Raw genomic sequence first — 20948 nt, 5'->3', positions numbered from 1 at the left:
GTGTTGTTGAAACACAGAAATTGCCTCGGGATTGAATACAACAGTCACCATTCGGACTTTTCTCCATTGGAGTAAAGTTTCAAACAGTCTACGCTTTGATCGTTCCCTGGAAGACCAGTAGTAGTTTCCGATGCACATCTGGAGGCATTCTGTAATCTGTGGACTATCAGAGTGTTGTTGAAACACTGAAATTGCATCGGGATTGAATACAACATTCACCATGCTCACTTTCATCCATAGGAGTAATGTCTCAAAATGTCTACGCTTTGATCGTTGCCTGGAGGACCAGTAGTAGCTTCCGATGCACGTCTGGAGGCATTCTGTAATTTGTGGACTATCAGAGTATTGATGAAACACAGAAATTGCATCGGGATTGAATACAACAGTCACCACCGCACTTTCCTACGTAGGAGTAATGTCTCAAACAGTCTACGCTTTGATCGCTCCCTGGAAGACCAGTAGCAGTTTCATATACACAACTGGAGGCCTTCTGTAATCTGTGGACTATCAGAGTGTCGTTGAAACACTTTAATTGCATCGGGATTGAATACAACAGACACCATGCGCACTTTCCTCCATGGGAGTAATGTCTCAAACAGTCTACGCTTTGATCGTTCCTTGGAAGACCAGTAGTAGTTTCCGATGCACAACTGGAGGCATTCTGTAATCTGTGGACTATCAGAGTGTTGTTGAAACACAGAAATTGCATCGGGATTGAATATAACAGTCACCATCCGCACTTTACTCCATGGGAGTAATGTCTTAAACATTCTACGCTTTGATCGTTCCCTGGAAGACCAGTAGTAGTTTCGATTCACATATGGAGGCATTCTGTAATCTGTGGACCTTCAAAGTATTGATGAAACGCAGAAATTGCATCGGGATTGAATACAACAGGCACCATGCGTACATTTCTACATTGGAGTAATGTCTCAAACTGTCATCGCATTGATCGCTCCCTCAAGACCAGTAGTGGTTTCCGATGCACATCTGGAGGCATTCTGTAATCTGTGGACTATCCGAGTGCTAATGAAACACAGAAATTGCATTGGGATTGAATACAACATCACCATGACCACTTTCCTCCATGGAAGTAATGTCTCAAACAGTCTACGCTTTGATCGTTCCCTGGAATACCAGTAGTAGTTTCCGATGGACATCTGGTGGCAATCTGTAATCTGTGGACTATCAGAGTGTTGTTGAAACACAGAAATTGCATCGGGATTGAATATAACAGTCACCATCCGCACTTTACTCCACGGGAGTAATGTCTTAAACAGTCTACGCTTTGATCGTTCCCTGGAAGACCAGTAGTAGTATCGATTCACATATGGAGGCATTCTGTAACCTGTGGACCTTCAAAGTGTTGTTGAAACACAGAAATTGCATCGGGATTGAATACAACAGTCACCATGCGCACTTTCCTCCTTGGGAGTAATGTCTCAAAGAGTCTACGCTTTGATCGTTCGCTGGAAAACCAGTAGTAGATTCCGATGCACATCTGGAGGCATTCTGTAATCTGTGGACTATCAGAGTGTTGTTGAAACACAGAAATTGCATTGGGACTGAATACAACAGTCACCATGCGCACTTTCCTCCATGGGAGTAATGTCTCAAACAGTCTACGCTTTGATCGTTCCCTGGAAGACCAGTAGATGATTCCGATGCACATCTGGAGGCATACTGTAATCTGTGGACCTTCAAAGTGTTGATGAAACACAGAAATTGCATCGGGATTGAATACAACAGTCACCATGCGCACTTTCCTCCATGGGAGTAATGTGTGAAACAGTCTACGCTTTGATCGTTCCCTGTAAGACCTGTAGCAGTTTCCGATGCACATCTGGAGGCATTCTGTAGCCTGTAAACTAACTGAGTGTTGATGGAACACAGAAATTGCATCGGGATTGAATACAACAGTCACCATGGCACTTTCCTCCATGAGTGTATTGTCTCAAACAGTCTACGCCTTTATCGTTCCCTGGATGACCAGTAGTAGTTTCCGATGCACATCTGGAGGCATTCTGTAATCTGTGGACTATCAGAGTGTTGATGAAACACAGAAATTGCATCGGGATTAAATACAACAGTCACCATGCGCACTTTCCTCCACGGGAGTAATGTCTCAAACAGTCTACGCTTTGATCGTTCCCTGGAAGACCAGTAGTTCTTTCCGATGCACATCTGGTATCATTCTGTAATCTGTGCACTATCGGAGTGTTGATGAAACACAGAAATTGCATCGGGATTGAATACAACTGTCACCATGCGCACTTTCCTCCATTGGAGTAATGTCTCAACAGTCTACGCTTTGATCGTTCCCTGTAAGACCAGTAGTAGTTTCCGATGCACATCTGGTGTCATTCTGTAATCTGTGGACTATCAGAGTGTTGCTGAAACACAGAAATTGCATCGGGATTGAATACAACAGTCACCATTCGCATTTTCCTCCATGGGAGTAATGTCTCAAACAGTCTACGCTTTGATCGTTCCCTGGAAGACCAGTAGTAGTTTCCGATGCACATCTGGAGGCATTCTGTAATCTGTGCACTATCAGAGTGTTGTTGAAACACAGAAATTGCATCGGGATTGAATACAACAGTCACCATGTGCACTTTCTTCCATGGGAGTAATGTCTCAAACAGTTTACGTTTTGATCGTTCCCTGGAAGACCAGTAGTAGTTTCCGATGCACATCTGGAGGCATTCTGTAACCTGTGGACTATCAGAGTGTTGATGAAAAACAGAAATTGCATCGGGATTGAATACAACAGTCACCATGCGCACTTTCCTCCTTGGGAGTAATGTCTCAAACAGTCTACGCTTTGATCGTTCCCTGGAAGAGCAGTAGTAGTTTCCGATGCACATCTGGAAGCATTCTGTAGTCTGTGGACTATCATAGTGTTGATGATACACAGAAATTGCATCGTGATTGAATTCAACAGTCACCATGCGCACCTTCCTCCATGGGAGTAATGTCTCAAACAGTTTACGCTTTGATCGTTCCCTGGAATACTAGTAGTAGTTTCCGATGCATATCAGGAGGCATTCTGTAATCTGTGGACTATGAGAGTGTTGATGAACACAGAAGTTGCATCGGGATTGAATACAACTGTTACCATGCGCACTTTCCCCAATGGGAGTAATGCCTCATACAGTCTACGCTTTGATCGCTCCCTGGAAAACCAGTAGTAGTTTCCGATGCACATCTGGAAGCATTCTGCATTCTGTGGACTATCAGAGTGTTGATGAAACACAGAAATTGCATCGGGATTGAATACAACAGTCACCATGCGCACTTTCCTCCGTGGGAGTAATGTCTCAACAGTCTACGCTTTGATCGTTCCCTGGAAGACCAGTAGTAGTTTCCGATGCACATCTGGAGGCACACTTATATCTGTTTACTATCAGAGTGTTGTTGAAACACAGAAGTTGCCTCGGGATTGAATACAACAGTCACCATTCGGACTTTTCTCCATTGGAGTAAAGTTTCAACAGTCTACGCTTTGATCGTTCCCTGGAAGACCAGTAGATGATGCCGATGCACATCTGGAGGCATACTGTAATCTGTGGACCTTCAAAGTGTTGATGAAACACAGAAATTGCATCGGGATTGAATACAACAGTCACCATGCGCACTTTCCTCCATGGGAGTAATGTGTGAAACAGTCTACGCTTTGATCGTTCCCTGGAAGACCTGTAGCAGTTTCCGATGCACATCTGGAGGCATTCTGTAACCTGTAAACTATCTGAGTGTTGATGGAACACAGAAATTGCATCGGGGTTGAATACAACAGTCACCATGGCACTTTCCTCCATGAGAGTATTGTCTCAAACAGTCTACGCCTTTATCTTTCCCTGGATAACCAGTAGTAGTTTCCGATGCACATCTGGAGGCATTCTGTAATCTGTGGACTATCAGAGTGTTGATGAAACACAGAAATTGCATCGGGATTAAATACAACAGTCACCATGCGCACTTTCCTCCACGGGAGTAATTTCTCAAACAGTCTACGCTTTGATCGTTCCCTGGAAGACCAGTAGTTCTTTCCAATGCACATCTGGTATCATTCTGTAATCTGTGCACTATCGGAGTGTTGATGAAACACAGAAATTGCATCGGGATTGAATACAACAGTCACCATGCGCACTTTCCTCCACTGGAGTAATGTCTCAACAGTCTACGCTTTGATCGTTCCCTGTAAGACCAGTAGTAGTTTCCGATGCACATCTGGTGTCATTCTGTAATCTGTGGACTATCAGAGTGTTGCTGAAACACAGAAATTGCATCGGGATTGAATACAACAGTCACCATTCGCATTTTCCTCCATGGGAGTAATGTCTCAAACAGTCTACGCTTTGTTCGTTCCCTGGAAGACCAGTAGTAGTTTCCGATGCATATCTGGAGGCATTCTGTAATCTGTGGACTATCAGAGTGTTGTTGAAACACAGAAATTGCATCGGGATTGAATACAACAGTCACCATGTGCACTTTCTTCCATGGGAGTAATGTCTCAAATAGTTTACGTTTTGATCGTTCCCTGGAAGACCAGTAGTAGTTTCCGATGCACATCTGGAGGCATTCTGTAACCTGTGGACTATCAGAGTGTTGATGAAAAACAGAAATTGCATCGGGATTGAATACAACAGTCACCATGCGCACTTTCCTCCTTGGGAGTAATGTCTCAAACAGTCTACGCTTTGATCGTTCCCTGGAAGAGCAGTAGTAGTTTCCGATGCACATCTGGAAGCATTCTGTAGTCTGTGGACTATCATAGTGTTGATGATACACAGAAATTGCATCGTGATTGAATTCAACAGTCACCATGCGCACCTTCCTCCATGGGAGTAATGTCTCAAACAGTTTACGCTTTGATCGTTCCCTGGAATACTAGTAGTAGTTTCCGATGCATATCAGGAGGCATTCTGTAATCTGTGGACTATGAGAGTGTTGATGAACACAGAAGTTGCATCGGGATTGAATACAACTGTTACCATGCGCACTTTCCCCAATGGGAGTAATGCCTCATACAGTCTACGCTTTGATCGCTCCCTGGAAGACCAGTAGTAGTTTCCGATGCACATCTGGAAGCATTCTGCATTCTGTGGACTATCAGAGTGTTGATGAAACACAGAAATTGCATCGGGATTGAATACAACAGTCACCATGCGCACTTTCCTCCGTGGGAGTAATGTCTCAACAGTCTACGCTTTGATCGTTCCCTGGAAGACCAGTAGTAGTTTCCGATGCACATCTGGAGGCACACTTATATCTGTTTACTATCAGAGTGTTGTTGAAACACAGAAGTTGCCTCGGGATTGAATACAACAGTCACCATTCGGACTTTTCTCCATTGGAGTAAAGTTTCAACAGTCTACGCTTTGATCGTTCCCTGGAAGACCAGTAGATGATGCCGATGCACATCTGGAGGCATACTGTAATCTGTGGACCTTCAAAGTGTTGATGAAACACAGAAATTGCATCGGGATTGAATACAACAGTCACCATGCGCACTTTCCTCCATGGGAGTAATGTGTGAAACAGTCTACGCTTTGATCGTTCCCTGGAAGACCTGTAGCAGTTTCCGATGCACATCTGGAGGCATTCTGTAACCTGTAAACTAACTGAGTGTTGATGGAACACAGAAATTGCATCGGGGTTGAATACAACAGTCACCATGGCACTTTCCTCCATGAGAGTATTGTCTCAAACAGTCTACGCCTTTATCGTTCCCTGGATAACCAGTAGTAGTTTCCGATGCACATCTGGAGGCATTCTGTAATCTGTGGACTATCAGAGTGTTGATGAAACACAGAAATTGCATCGGGATTAAATACAACAGTCACCATGCGCACTTTCCTCCACGGGAGTAATTTCTCAAACAGTCTACGCTTTGATCGTTCCCTGGAAGACCAGTAGTTCTTTCCGATGCACATCTGGTATCATTCTGTAATCTGTGCACTATCGGAGTGTTGATGAAACACAGAAATTGCATCGGGATTGAATACAACAGTCACCATGCGCACTTTCCTCCACTGGAGTAATGTCTCAACAGTCTACGCTTTGATCGTTCCCTGTAAGACCAGTAGTAGTTTCCGATGCACATCAGGTGTCATTCTGTAATCTGTGGACTATCAGAGTGTTGCTGAAACACAGAAATTGCATCGGGATTGAATACAACAGTCACCATTCGCATTTTCCTCCATGGGAGTAATGTCTCAAACAGTCTACGCTTTGATCGTTCCCTGGAAGACCAGTAGTAGTTTCCGATGCATATCTGGAGGCATTCTGTAATCTGTGGACTATCAGAGTGTTGTTGAAACACAGAAATTGCATCGGGATTGAATACAACAGTCACCATGTGCACTTTCTTCCATGGGAGTAATGTCTCAAATAGTTTACGTTTTGATCGTTCCCTGGAAGACCAGTAGTAGTTTCCGATGCACATCTGGAGGCATTCTGTAACCTGTGGACTATCAGAGTGTTGATGAAAAACAGAAATTGCATCGGGATTGAATACAACAGTCACCATGCGCACTTTCCTCCTTGGGAGTAATGTCTCAAACAGTCTACGCTTTGATCGTTCCCTGGAAGAGCAGTAGTAGTTTCCGATGCACATCTGGAAGCATTCTGTAGTCTGTGGACTATCATAGTGTTGATGATACACAGAAATTGCATCGTGATTGAATTCAACAGTCACCATGCGCACCTTCCTCCATGGGAGTAATGTCTCAAACAGTTTACGCTTTGATCGTTCCCTGGAATACTAGTAGTAGTTTCCGATGAATATCAGGAGGCATTCTGTAATCTGTGGACTATAACAGTGTTGATGAACACAGAAGTTGCATCGGGATTGAATACAACTGTTACCATGCGCACTTTCCCCAATGGGAGTAATGCCTCATACAGTCTACGCTTTGATCGCTCCCTGGAAGACCAGTAGTAGTTTCCGATGCACATCTGGAAGCATTCTGCAATCTGTGGACTATCAGAGTGTTGATGAAACACAGAAATTGCATCGGGATTGAATACAACAGTCACCATGCGCACTTTCCTCCGTGGGAGTAATGTCTCAACAGTCTACGCTTTGATCGTTCCCTGGAAGACCAGTAGTAGTTTCCGATGCACATCTGGAGGCACACTTTTATCTGTTTACTATCAGAGTGTTGTTGAAACACAGAAATTGCCTCGGGATTGAATACAACAGTCACCATTCGGACTTTTCTCCATTGGAGTAAAGTTTCAACAGTCTACGCTTTGATCGTTCCCTGGAAGACCAGTAGATGATTCCGATGCACATCTGGAGGCATACTGTAATCTGTGGACCTTCAAAGTGTTGATGAAACACAGAAATTGCATCGGGATTGAATACAACAGTCACCATGCGCACTTTCCTCCATGGGAGTAATGTGTGAAACAGTCTACGCTTTGATCGTTCCCTGGAAGACCTGTAGCAGTTTCCGATGCACATCTGGAGGCATTCTGTAACCTGTAAACTAACTGAATGTTGATGGAACATAGAAATTGCATCGGGATTGAATACAACAGTCACCATGGCACTTTCCTCCATGAGAGTATTGTCTCAAACAGTCTACGACTTTATCGTTCCCTGGATGACCAGTAGTAGTTTCCGATGCACATCTGGAGGCATTCTGTAATCTGTGGACTATCAGAGTGTTGATGAAACACAGAAATTGCATCGGGATTAAATACAACAGTCACCATGCGCACTTTCCTCCACGGGAGTAATGTCTCAAACAGTCTACGCTTTGATCGTTCCCTGGAAGACCAGTAGTTCTTTCCGGTGCACATCTGGTATCGTTCTGTAATCTGTGCACTATCGGAGTGTTGATGAAACACAGAAATTGCATCGGGATTGAATACAACAGTCACCATTCGCATTTTCCTCCATGGGAGTAATGTCTCAAACAGCCTACGCTTTGATCGTTCCCTGGAAGACCAGTAGTAGTTTCCGATGCACATCTGGAGGCATTCTGTAATCTGTGGACTATCAGAGTGTTGTTGAAACACAGAAATTGCATCGGGATTTAATACAACAGTCACCATGTGCACTTTCTTCCATGGGAGTAATGTCTCAAACAGTTTACGTTTTGATCGTTCCCTGGAAGACCAGTAGTAGTTTCCGATGCACATCTGGAGGCATTCTGTAACATGTGGACTATCAGAGTGTTGATGAAAAACAGAAATTGCATCGGGATTGAATACAACAGTCACCATGCGCACTTTCCTCCTTGGGAGTAATGTCTCAAACAGTCTACGCTTTGATCGTTCCCTGGAAGACCAGTAGTAGTTTCCGATGCACATCTGGAAGCATTCTGTAGTCTGTGGACTATCATAGTGTTGATGATACACAGAAATTGCTTCGTGATTGAATTCAACAGTCACCATGCGCACCTTCCTCCATGGGAGTAATGTCTCAAACAGTTTACGCTTCGATCGTTCCCTGGAATACTAGTAGTAGTTTCCGATGCACATCTGGAGGCATTCTGTAATCTGTGGACTATCAGAGTGTTGTTGAAACACCGAAATTGCATCGGGATTGAATACAACATTCACCATGCTCACTTTCATTCATAGGAGTAATGTCTCAAAAAGTCTACGCTTTGATCGTTGCCTGGAGGACCAGTAGTACTTTCCGATGCACGTCTGGAGGCATTCTGTAATTTGTGGACCATCAGAGTACTGATGATACACAGAAATTGCATCGGGATTGAATACAACAGTCACCACCGCACTTTCCTATGTAGGAGTAATGTCTCAAACAGTCTACGCTTTGATCGCTCCCTGTAAGACCAGTAGCAGTTTCATATGCACAACTGGAGGCATTCTGTAATCTGTGGACTATCAGAGTGTCGTTGAAACACTTTAATTGCATCGGGATTGAATACAACAGACACCATGCGCACTTCCCTCCATGGGAGTAATGTCTCAAACAGTCTACGCTTTGATCGTTCCTTGGAAGACCAGTAGTAGTTTCCGATGCACAACTGGAGGCATTCTGTAATCTGTGGACTATCAGAGTGTTGTTGAAACACAGAAATTGCATCGGGATTGAATATAACAGTCATCATGCGGTCTTTCCTCCATGGGAGTAACGTCCTAAACAGTCTACGCTTTGATCGTTCCCTGGAATACCAGTAGTAGTTTCCGATGCACATCTGGTGGCATTCTGTAATCTGTGGACTATCAGAGTGTTGTTGAAACACAGAAATTGCATCGGGATTGAATATAACAGTCACCATCCGCACTTTACTCCATGGGAGTAATGTCTTAAACAGTCTACGCTTTGATCGTTCCCTGGAAGACCAGTAGTAGTTTCGATTCACATATGGAGGCATTCTGTAATCTGTGGACCTTCAAAGTATTGATGAAACGCAGAAATTGCATCGGGATTGAATACAACAGGCACCATGCGTACATTTCTACATTGGAGTAATGTCTCAAACTGTCATCGCATTGATCGCTCCCTCAAGACCAGTAGTGGTTTCCGATGCACATCTGGAGGCATTCTGTAATCTGTGGACTATCCGAGTGCTAATGAAACACAGAAATTGCATCGGGATTGAATACAACGTCACCATGACCACTTTCCTCCATGGGAGTAATGTCTCAAACAGTCTAAGCTTTGATCGTTTCTTGGAAGATCAGTAGTAGTTTCCGATGCACAACTGGAGGCATTCTGTAATCTGTTCACTATCAGAGTGTTGTTGAAACACAGAAATTGCATCGGGAATGAATACAACAGTCATCATGCGGTCTTTCCTCCATGGGAGTAACGTCTCAAACAGTCTACGCTTTGATCGTTCCCTGGAATACCAGTAGTAGTTTCCGATGCACATCTGGTGGCATTCTGTAATCTGTGGACTATCAGAGTGTTGTTGAAACACAGAAATTGCATCGGGATTGAATATAACAGTCACCATCCGCACTTTACTCCATGGGAGTAATGTCTTAAACAGTCTACGCTTTGATCGTTCCCTGGAAGACCAGTAGATGATTCCGATGCACATCTGGAGGCATTCTGTAACCTGTGGAATAACTGAGTGTTGATGGAACACAGAAATTGCATCGGGATTGAATACAACAGTCACCATGCGCACTTTCTTCCACGGGGGTAATGTCTCAAACAGTCTATGCTTTGATCGTTTCCTCGAAGACCAGTAGTAGTTTCCGATGCACATCTGGAAGCATTCTGTAATCTGTGGACTATCAGAGTGTTGTTGAAACACTGAAATTTCATCGGGATTGAATACAACAGTCACCATGCGCACTTTCCTCCATGGGAGTAATGTCTCCAACAGTCTACGCTTTGATCGTTCCCTGGAAGACCAGTAGTAGTTTCCGATGCACATCTGGAGGCATTCTGTAATCTGTGGACCTTCAAAGTGTTGATGAATCACAGAAATTGCATCGGGATTGAATACAACAGGCACCATGCGTACATTTCTGCATTGGATTAATGTCTCAAACTGTCATCGCTTTGATCGTTCCCTCAAGACCAGTAGTAGTTTCCGATGCACATCTGGAGGCATTCTTTAATCTGTGGACTATCCGAGTGCTAATGAAACACAGAAATTGCAGCGGGACTGAATACAACAGTCACCATGACCACTTTCAGCCATGGGAGTAATGTCTCAAACAGTCTACGCTTTGATCGTTCCTTGGAAGACCAGTTTTAGTTTCGATTCACATCCCTAGGCATTCTGTAAGCTGTGGACTATCAGAGTAGTGTTGAAACACAGAAATTGCATCGCGTTTGAATACAACAGTTAGCATGCGCACTTCCCTACATTGGAGTAATATCTCAATCAGTCTACGCTTTTATCGTTCCCTGGAAAACCAGTAGTAGTTTCCGATGCACATCGCGAGACATTCTGTAATCTGTGGACCTTCAAAGTGTTGATGAAACACAGAAATTGCATCGGGATTGAATACAACAGTCACCATGCGCACTTTCCTCCATGGGAGTTACGTCTCAAACTGTCATCGATTTGATCGTTCCCTGAAGACCAATAGTAGTTTCCAATGCACATCTGGTGGCAATCTGTAATCTGTGGACTATCAGAGTGTTGATGAAACACAGAAATTGCATCGTGATTGAATACAACAGTCACCATCCGCACTTTCCTCCATGGGAGTAATGTCAGAAACAGCCCATGCTTTGATCGTTCCCTGGAAGACCAGTAGTAGTTTCCGATGCACATCTGGAGGCATTCTGTAATCTGTGGACTATCAGAGTGTTGATGAAACACAGAAATTGCATCGTGATTGAATACAACAGGCACCATGCGTACATTTCTCCAGTGGAGTAATGTCTCAAACTGTCATCGCTTTGATCGTTCCCTGGAAGACCAGTAGTAGTTTCCGATGCACATCTGGAGGCATTCTTCAATCTGTGGACTATCCGAGTGCTAATGAAACACAGGAATTGCAGCGTAATTGAATACAACAGTCACCATGACCACTTTCCGCCATGGGAGTAATGTCTCAAACAGTCTACGCTTTGATCGTTCCCAGGAAGACCAGTAGTAGTTTCGATTCACATCTGGAGGCATTCGGTAAACTGTGGTTCTTCAAAGTGTTAATGACACACAGAAATTGCGTCGTAATTGAATACAACAGTCACCATGCGCACTTTCCTCCATGGGAGTAATGTGTGAAACAGTCTACGCTTTGATCGTTCCCTGGAAGACCTGTAGCAGTTACCGATGCACATCTGGAGGCATTCTGTAACCTGTAAACTAACTGAGTGTTGATGGAACATAGAAATTGCATCGGGATTGAATACAACAGTCACCATGGCACTTTCCTCCATGAGAGTATTGTCTCAAACAGTCTACGCCTTTATCGTTCCCTGGATGACCAGTAGTAGTTTCCGATGCACATCTGGAGGCATTCTGTAATCTGTGGTATATCAGAGTGTTGATGAAACACAGAAATTGCATCGGGATTAAATACAACAGTCACCATGCGCACTTTCCTCCACGGGAGTAATGTCTCAAACAGTCTACGCTTTGATCGTTCCCTGGAAGACCAGTAGTTCTTTCCGATGCACATCTGGTATCGTTCTGTAATCTGTGCACTATCGGAGTGTTGATGAAACACAGAAATTGCATCGGGATTGAATACAACAGTCACCATTCGCATTTTCCTCCATGGGAGTAATGTCTCAAACAGTCTACGCTTTGATCGTTCCCTGGAAGACCAGTAGTAGTTTCCGATGCACATCTGGAGGCATTCTGTAATCTGTGGACTATCAGAGTGTTGTTGAAACACAGAAATTGCATCGGGATTTAATACAACAGTCACCATGTGCACTTTCTTCCATGGGAGTAATGTCTCAAACAGTTTACGTTTTGATCGTTCCCTGGAAGACCAGTAGTAGTTTCCGATGCACATCTGGAGGCATTCTGTAACCTGTGGACTATCAGAGTGTTGATGAAAAACAGAAATTGCATCGGGATTGAATACAACAGTCACCATGCGCACTTTCCTCCTTGGGAGTAATGTCTCAAACAGTCTACGCTTTGATCGTTCCCTGGAAGACCAGTAGTAGTTTCCGATGCACATCTGGAGGCATTCTGTAATCTGTGGACTATCAGAGTGTTGTTGAAACACAGAAATTGCATCGGGATTTAATACAACAGTCACCATGTGCACTTTCTTCCATGGGAGTAATGTCTCAAACAGTCTACGCTTTGATCGTTCCCTGGAATACTAGTAGTAGTTTCCGATGCACGTCTGGAGGCATTCTGTAATTTGTGGACCATCAGAGTACTGATGATACACAGAAATTGCATCGGGATTGAATACAACAGTCACCACCGCACTTTCCTATGTAGGAGTAATGTCTCAAACAGTCTACGCTTTGATCGCTCCCTGTAAGACCAGTAGCAGTTTCATATGCACAACTGGAGGCATTCTGTAATCTGTGGACTATCAGAGTGTCGTTGAAACACTTTAATTGCATCGGGATTGAATACAACAGACACCATGCGCACTTTCCACCATGGGAGTAATGTCTCAAACAGTCTACGCTTTGATCGTTCCTTGGAAGACCAGTAGTAGTTTCCGATGCACAACTGGAGGCATTCTGTAATCTGTGGACTATCAGAGTGTTGTTGAAACACAGAAATTGCATCGGGATTGAATATAACAGTCATCATGCGGTCTTTCCTCCATGGGAGTAACGTCTCAAACAGTCTACGCTTTGATCGTTCCCTGGAATACCAGTAGTAGTTTCCGATGCACATCTGGTGGCATTCTGTAATCTGTGGACTATCAGAGTGTTGTTGAAACACAGAAATTGCATCGGGATTGAATATAACAGTCACCATCCGCACTTTACTCCATGGGAGTAATGTCTTAAACAGTCTACGCTTTGATCGTTCCCTGGAAGACCAGTAGTAGTTTCGATTCACATATGGAGGCATTCTGTAATCTGTGGACCTTCAAAGTATTGATGAAACGCAGAAATTGCATCGGGATTGAATACAACAGGCACCATGCGTACATTTCTACATTGGAGTAATGTCTCAAACTGTCATCGCATTGATCGCTCCCTCAAGACCAGTAGTGGTTTCCGATGCACATCTGGAGGCATTCTGTAATCTGTGGACTATCCGAGTGCTAATGAAACACAGAAATTGCATCGGGATTGAATACAACGTCACCATGACCACTTTCCTCCATGGGAGTAATGTCTCAAACAGTCTAAGCTTTGATCGTTTCTTGGAAGACCAGTAGTAGTTTCCGATGCACAACTGGAGGCATTCTGTAATCTGTTCACTATCAGAGTGTTGTTGAAACACAGAAATTGCATCGGGAATGAATACAACAGTCATCATGCGGTCTTTCCTCCATGGGAGTAACGTCTCAAACAGTCTACGCTTTGATCGTTCCCTGGAATACCAGTAGTAGTTTCCGATGCACATCTGGTGGCATTCTGTAATCTGTGGACTATCAGAGTGTTGTTGAAACACAGAAATTGCATCGGGATTGAATATAACAGTCACCATCCGCACTTTACTCCATGGGAGTAATGTCTTAAACAGTCTACGCTTTGATCGTTCCCTGGAAGACCAGTAGTAGTTTCGATTCACATATGGAGGCTTTCTGTAAGCTGTGGACTATCAGAGTAGTGTTGAAACACAGAAATTGCATCGGGTTTGAATACAACAGTTAGCATGCGCACTTCCCTACATGGGAGTAATATCTCAATCAGTCTACGCTTTTATCGTTCCCTGGAAAACCAGTAGTAGTTTCCGATGCACATCTGGAGGCATTCTGTAATCTGTGGACTATCAGAGTGTTGTTGAAACACAGAAATTGCATCGGGATTGAATACAACAGTCACCATGCGCACTTTCCTCCATGGGAGTAATGTCTCAAACAGTCTACGCTTTGATCGTTCCCTGGAAGACCAGTAGATGATTCCGATGCACATCTGGAGGCATTCTGTAACCTGTGGAATAACTGAGTGTTGATGGAACACAGAAATTGCATCGGGATTGAATACAACAGTCACCATGCGCACTTTCTTCCACGGGGGTAATGTCTCAAACAGTCTATGCTTTGATCGTTTCCTCGAAGACCAGTAGTAGTTTCCGATGCACATCTGGAAGCATTCTGTAATCTGTGGACTATCAGAGTGTTGTTGAAACACTGAAATTTCATCGGGATTGAATACAACAGTCACCATGCGCACTTTCCTCCATGGGAGTAATGTCTCCAACAGTCTACGCTTTGATCGTTCCCTGGAAGACCAGTAGTAGTTTCCGATGCACATCTGGAGGCATTCTGTAATCTGTGGACCTTCAAAGTGTTGATGAATCACAGAAATTGCATCGGGATTGAATACAACAGGCACCATGTGTACATTTCTGCATTTGATTAATGTCTCAAACTGTCATCGCTTTGATCGTTCCCTCAAGACCAGTAGTAGTTTCCGATGCACATCTGGAGGCATTCTTTAATCTGTGGACTATCCGAGTGCTAATGAAACACAGAAATTGCAGCGGGACTGAATACAACAGTCACCATGACCACTTTCAGCCATGGGAGTAATGTCTCAAACAGTCTACGCTTTGATCGTTCCTTGGAAGACCAGTTTTAGTTTCGATTCACATCCCTAGGCATTCTGTAAGCTGTGGACTATCAGAGTAGTGTTGAAACACAGAAATTGCATCGGGTTTGAATACAACAGTTAGCATGCGCACTTCCCTACATGGGAGTAATATCTCAATCAGTCTACGCTTTTATCGTTCCCTGGAAAACCAGTAGTAGTTTCCGATGCACATCGCGAGACATTCTGTAATCTGTGGACCTTCAAAGTGTTGATGAAACACAGAAATTGCATCGGGATTGAATACAACAGTCACCATCCGCACTTTCCTCCATGGGAGTAATGTCAGAAACAGCCCATGCTTTGATCGTTCCCTGGAAGACCAGTAGTAGTTTCCGATGCACATCTGGAGGCATTCTGTAATATGTGGACTATCAGAGTGTTGATGAAACACAGAAATTGCATCGGGATTGAATACAACAGGCACCATGCGTACATTTCTCCAGTGGAGTAATGTCTCAAACTGTCATCGCTTTGATCGTTCCCTTTAAGACCAGTAGTAGTTTCCGATGCACATCTGGAGGCATTCTTCAATCTGTGGACTATCCGAGTGCTAATGAAACACAGGAATTGCAGCGTAATTGAATACAACAGTCACCATGACCACTTTCCGCCATGGGAGTAATGTCTCAAACAGTCTACGCTTTGATCGTTCCCAGGAAGACCAGTAGTAGTTTCGATTCACATCTGGAGGCATTCGGTAAACTGTGGTTCTTCAAAGTGTTAATGACACACAGAAATTGCGTCGTAATTGAATACAACAGTCACCATGGGCACTTTCCTCCATGGGAGTAATGTCTCAAACAGTCTACTCCTTTATCGTTCCCTGGAAGACCAGTAGTAGTTTCCGATGCACATCTGGTATCATTCTGTAATCTGTGCACTATCAGAGTGTTGATGAAACACAGAAATTGCATCGGGATTGAATACAACAGTCACCATTCGCATTTTCCTCCATGCGAGTAATGTCTCAAACAGTCTACGCTTTGATCGTTCCCTGGAAGACCAGTAGTAGTTTCCGATGCACATCTGGAGGCATTCTGTAATCTGTGGACTATGTGAGTGTTGATGAAACACAGAAATTGCATCGGCATTGAATACAACAGTCACCATGCGCACTTTCTTCCATGCGAGTAATGTCTCAAACAGTCTACGCTTTGATCGTTTCCTCGAAGTCCAGTAGTAGTTTCCGATGCACATCTGGAGGCATTCTGTAATGTGTGGACGTTCAAAGGGTTGATGAAACACAGAAATTGCATCGTGATTGAATACAACAGTCACCATGCGCATTTTCCTCCATGGGAGTAATGCCTCAAACAGTCTACGCTTTGATCGTTCCCAGGAAGACCAGTAGTAGTTTCCGATGCACATCTGGATTCAATCTGTAATCTGTGGACTATCATAGTGTTGATGAAACACAGAAATTGCATCGGGCCTGAATACAACAGTCACCATGCCCACTTTCCCCGACGGGAGTAATGTCTGAAACAGTCTATGATTTGATCGTTCAATCGAAGTCCAGTAGTAGTTTCCGATGCACATCTGGAGGCATTCTGTAATCTGTGCACTGTCAGAGTGTTGATGAAACACAGAAATTGCTTCGTGATTGAATACAACAGTCACCATGGCACTTTCCTCCATGAGAGTAATGTCTAAAAGAGTCTACGCCTTTATCGTTCCCTGGAAGACCAGTAGTACTTAACGATGCACATCTGGTATCATTCTGTAATCTGTGCACTATCAGAGTGTTGATGAAACACAGAAATTGCATCGGGACTGAATACAACAGTCACCATGCGCACTTTCCTCCACTAGAGTAATGTCTCAAACAGACTACGCCTTCATCGTTCCCTATAAGACCAGTAGTAGTTTCCGATGCACATCTGGAGGCATTCTGTAATCTTTTGACCTTCAAAGTGTTGATGAAACACAGAAATTGCACCGGGATTGAATACAACAGTCACCATGCGCACTTTCCTCCACTGGAGTAATGTCTCAACAGTCTACGCTTTGATCGTACCCTGTAAGACCAGTAGTAGTTTCCGATGCACATCTGGTATCATTCTGTAAGCTGTGGACTATCAGAGTGTTGATGAAACACAGAAATTGCATCGGGATTGAATACAACAGTCACCATTCGCATTTTTCTCCATGGGAGTAATGTCTCAAAGTCTACGCTTTGAACGTTCCCTGGAAGACCAGTAGTAGTTTCCGATGCACATCTGGAGGCATTCTGTAATCTGTGGACTAACTGAGTGTTGATGAAACACAGAAATTGCATCGGGATTGAATACAACAGTCACCATGCGCACTTTCTTCCACGGGAGTAATGTCTCAAACAGTCTATGCTTTGATCGTTTCCTCGAAGACCAGTAGTAGTTTCCGATGCACATCTGGAGGCATTCTGCAATTTGTGGACCTTTAAAGGGTTGATGAAACACAGAAATTGCATCGTGATTGAATACAACAGTCACCATGCGCATTTTCCTCCATGGCAGTAATGCCTCAAACAGTGTACGCTTTGATCGTTCCCAGGAAGACCAGTGGTAGTTTCCGATGCACATCTGGATTCAATCTTTAATCTGTGGACTATCAGAGTGTTGATGAAACACAGAAATTGCATCGGGATTGAATACAACAGTCACCATGCGCACTTTCCCCGACGGGAGTAATGTCTGAAACAGTCTACGCTTTGATCGTTCCCTGGAAGACCTGTAGTAGGTTCCGATGCACATCTGGAGGCATTCTGTAAACTGTGGACCTTCAAAGTGTTGATGAAACACAGAAATTGCATCGTGATTGAATACAACAGTCACCATGAGTACTTTCCTCCATGGGAGTAATGTCCCAAACAGTCTACGCTTTGATCGTTCCTTGGAAGACCAGTAGTAGTTTCGATTCACATCTGGAGGCATTCGGTAAACTGCGGTTCTTCAAAGTTTGATGACACACAGAAATTGCGTCGTAATTGAATACAACAGTCACCATGGGAACTTTCCTCCATGGCAGTAATGTCTCAAACAGTCTACTCCTTTATCGTTCCCTGGAAGACCAGTAGTAGTTTCCGATGCACATCTGGAGGCATTCTGTAATCTGTGGACTATCAGAGTGTTTTTGAAACACTGAAATTGCATCGGGATTGAATACAACAGTCACCATGCGCACTTTCCTCCATGGGAGAAATGTCTCAAACAGACTACGCCTTGATCGTTCCCTATAAGACCAGTAGTAGTTTCCGATGCACATCTGGAGGCATTCTGTAATCTTTGGACCTTCAAAGTGTTGATGAAACACAGAAATTGCACCGGGATTGAATACAACAGTCACCATGCGCACTTTCCTCCACTGGAGTAATGTCTCAACAGTCTACGCTTTGATCGTACCCTGTAAGACCAGTAGTAGTTTCCGATGCACATCTGGTATCATTCTGTAAGCTGTGGACTATCAGAGTGTTCATGAAACACAGAAATTGCATCGGGATTGAATACAACAGTCACCATTCGCATTTTTCTCCATGGGAGTAATTTCTCAAACAGTCTATGCATTGACCGTTCCCTGAAAGACCAGTAGTAGTCTCCGATGCACATCTGGAGGCATTCTGTAATCTGTGGACTAACTGAGTGTTGCTGAAACACAGAAATTGCATCGGGATTGAATACAACAGTCACCAGCGCACTTTCTTCCACGGGAGTAATAATCTCAAACAGTCTATGCTTTGATCGTTTCCTCGAAGACCAGTAGTAGTTTCCGATGCACATCTGGAGGCATTCTGTAATCTGCGGACCTTCAAAGAGTTGATGAAACACAGAAATTGCATCGTGATTGAATACAACCGTCACCATGCGCATTTTCCTCCATGGGAGTAATGCCTCAAACCGTCTATGCTTTGATCGTTCCCAGGAAGACCAGTAGTAGTTTCCGATGCACCTCTGGATTCAATCTGTAATCTGTGGACTATCAGAGTGTTGATGAAACACAGAAATTGCATCGGGATTGAAAACAACAGTCACCATGCGCACTTTCCCCGACGGGAGTAATGTCTGAAACAGTCTATGATTTGATCGTTCCCTCGAAGTCCAGTAGTAGTTTCCGATGCACATCTGGAGGCATTCTGTAATCTGTGGACTATCAGAGTGTTTTTGAAACACTGAAATTGCATCGGGATTCAATACAACAGTCACCATGTGCACTTTCCCCGACGGGAGTAATGTCTGAAACAGTCTATGATTTGGTCGTTCCCTCGAAGTCCAGTAGTAGTTTCCGATGCATATCTGGAGGCATTCTGTAATCTGTGGACCTTCAAAGTGTTGATGAAACACAGAAATTGCATCGTGATTGAATACAACAGTCACCATGCGCACTTCCCTCCATGGGAGTAATGTCTCAAAAAGTCTATTATTTGATCGTTCCCTGGAAGACCCGTAGTAGTTTCCGATGCACATCTGGAGTAAATCTGTAACCTGTGGACTATCAGAGTGTTGGTGAAACACAGAAATTGCATCGGGATTGAATACAACAGTCACCATGCGCAGTTTCCTCCATGGGAGTAATGTGTGAAACAGTCTACGCTTTGATCTTTCCCTGAAATACCTGTAGCAGTTTCCGATGCACATCTGGAGGCATTCTGTAATCTGTGGACCTTCAAAGGGTTGATGAAACACAGAAGTCGCATCGTGATTGAATACAACTGTCACCATGCGCATTTTCCTCCATGGGAGTAATGCCTCAAACAGTCTACGCTTTGATCGTTCCCGGGAAGACCAGTAGTAGTTTCCGATGCACATCTGGATTCAATCTGTAATCTGTGGACTATCAGAGTGTTAATGAAACACAGAAATTGCATCGGGATTGAATACAACAGTCACCATGCGCACTTCCCCCGACGGGAGTAATGTCTGAAACAGTCTATGATTTGATCGTTCCCTCGAAGTCCAGTAGTAGTTTCCGATGCACATCTGGAGGCATTCTGTAATCTGTGTACCTTCAAAGTGTTGATGAAACACAGAAATTTCATCGGGATTGAATACAACAGTCACCATGAGCACTTTCCTCCATGGGAGTAATGCCTCAAACAGTCTACGCTTTGATCGTTCCCGGGAAGACCAGTAGTAGTTTCCGATGCACATCTGGATTCAATCTGTAATCTGTGGACTATCAGAGTGTTAATGAAACACAGAAATTGCATCGGGATTGAATACAACAGTCACCATGCGCACTTCCCCCGACGGGAGTAATGTCTGAAACAGTCTATGATTTGATCGTTCCCTCGAAGTCCAGTAGTAGTTTCCGATGCACATCTGGAGGCATTCTGTAATCTGTGCACTGTCAGAGTGTTGATGAAACACAGAAATTGCTTCGTGATTGAATACAACAGTCACCATGGCACTTTCCTCCATGAGAGTAATGTCTCAAAGAGTCTACGCCTTTATCGTTCCCAGGAAGACCAGTAGTACTTAACGATGCACATCTGGTATCATTCTGTAATCTGTGCACTATCAGAGTGTTGATGAAACACAGAAATTGCATCGGGACTGAATACAACAATCACCATGCGCACTTTCCTCCACTAGAGTAATGTCTCAAACAGACTACGCCTTGATCGTTCCCTATAAGACCAGTAGTAGTTTCCGATGCACATCTGGAGGCATTCTGTAATCTTTGGACCTTCAAAGTTTTGATGAAACACAGAAATTGCACCGGGATTGAATACAACAGTCACCATGCGCACTTTCCTCCACTGGAGTAATGTCTCAACAGTCTACGCTTTGATCGTACCCTGTAAGACCAGTAGTAGTTTCCGATG

This window comes from Schistocerca gregaria, unplaced genomic scaffold, assembly GCF_023897955.1.
Source record: "Schistocerca gregaria isolate iqSchGreg1 unplaced genomic scaffold, iqSchGreg1.2 ptg000470l, whole genome shotgun sequence".
Lineage (NCBI taxonomy): Eukaryota > Metazoa > Arthropoda > Insecta > Orthoptera > Acrididae > Schistocerca > Schistocerca gregaria.
This window is presented reverse-complemented; position numbering follows the sequence as displayed.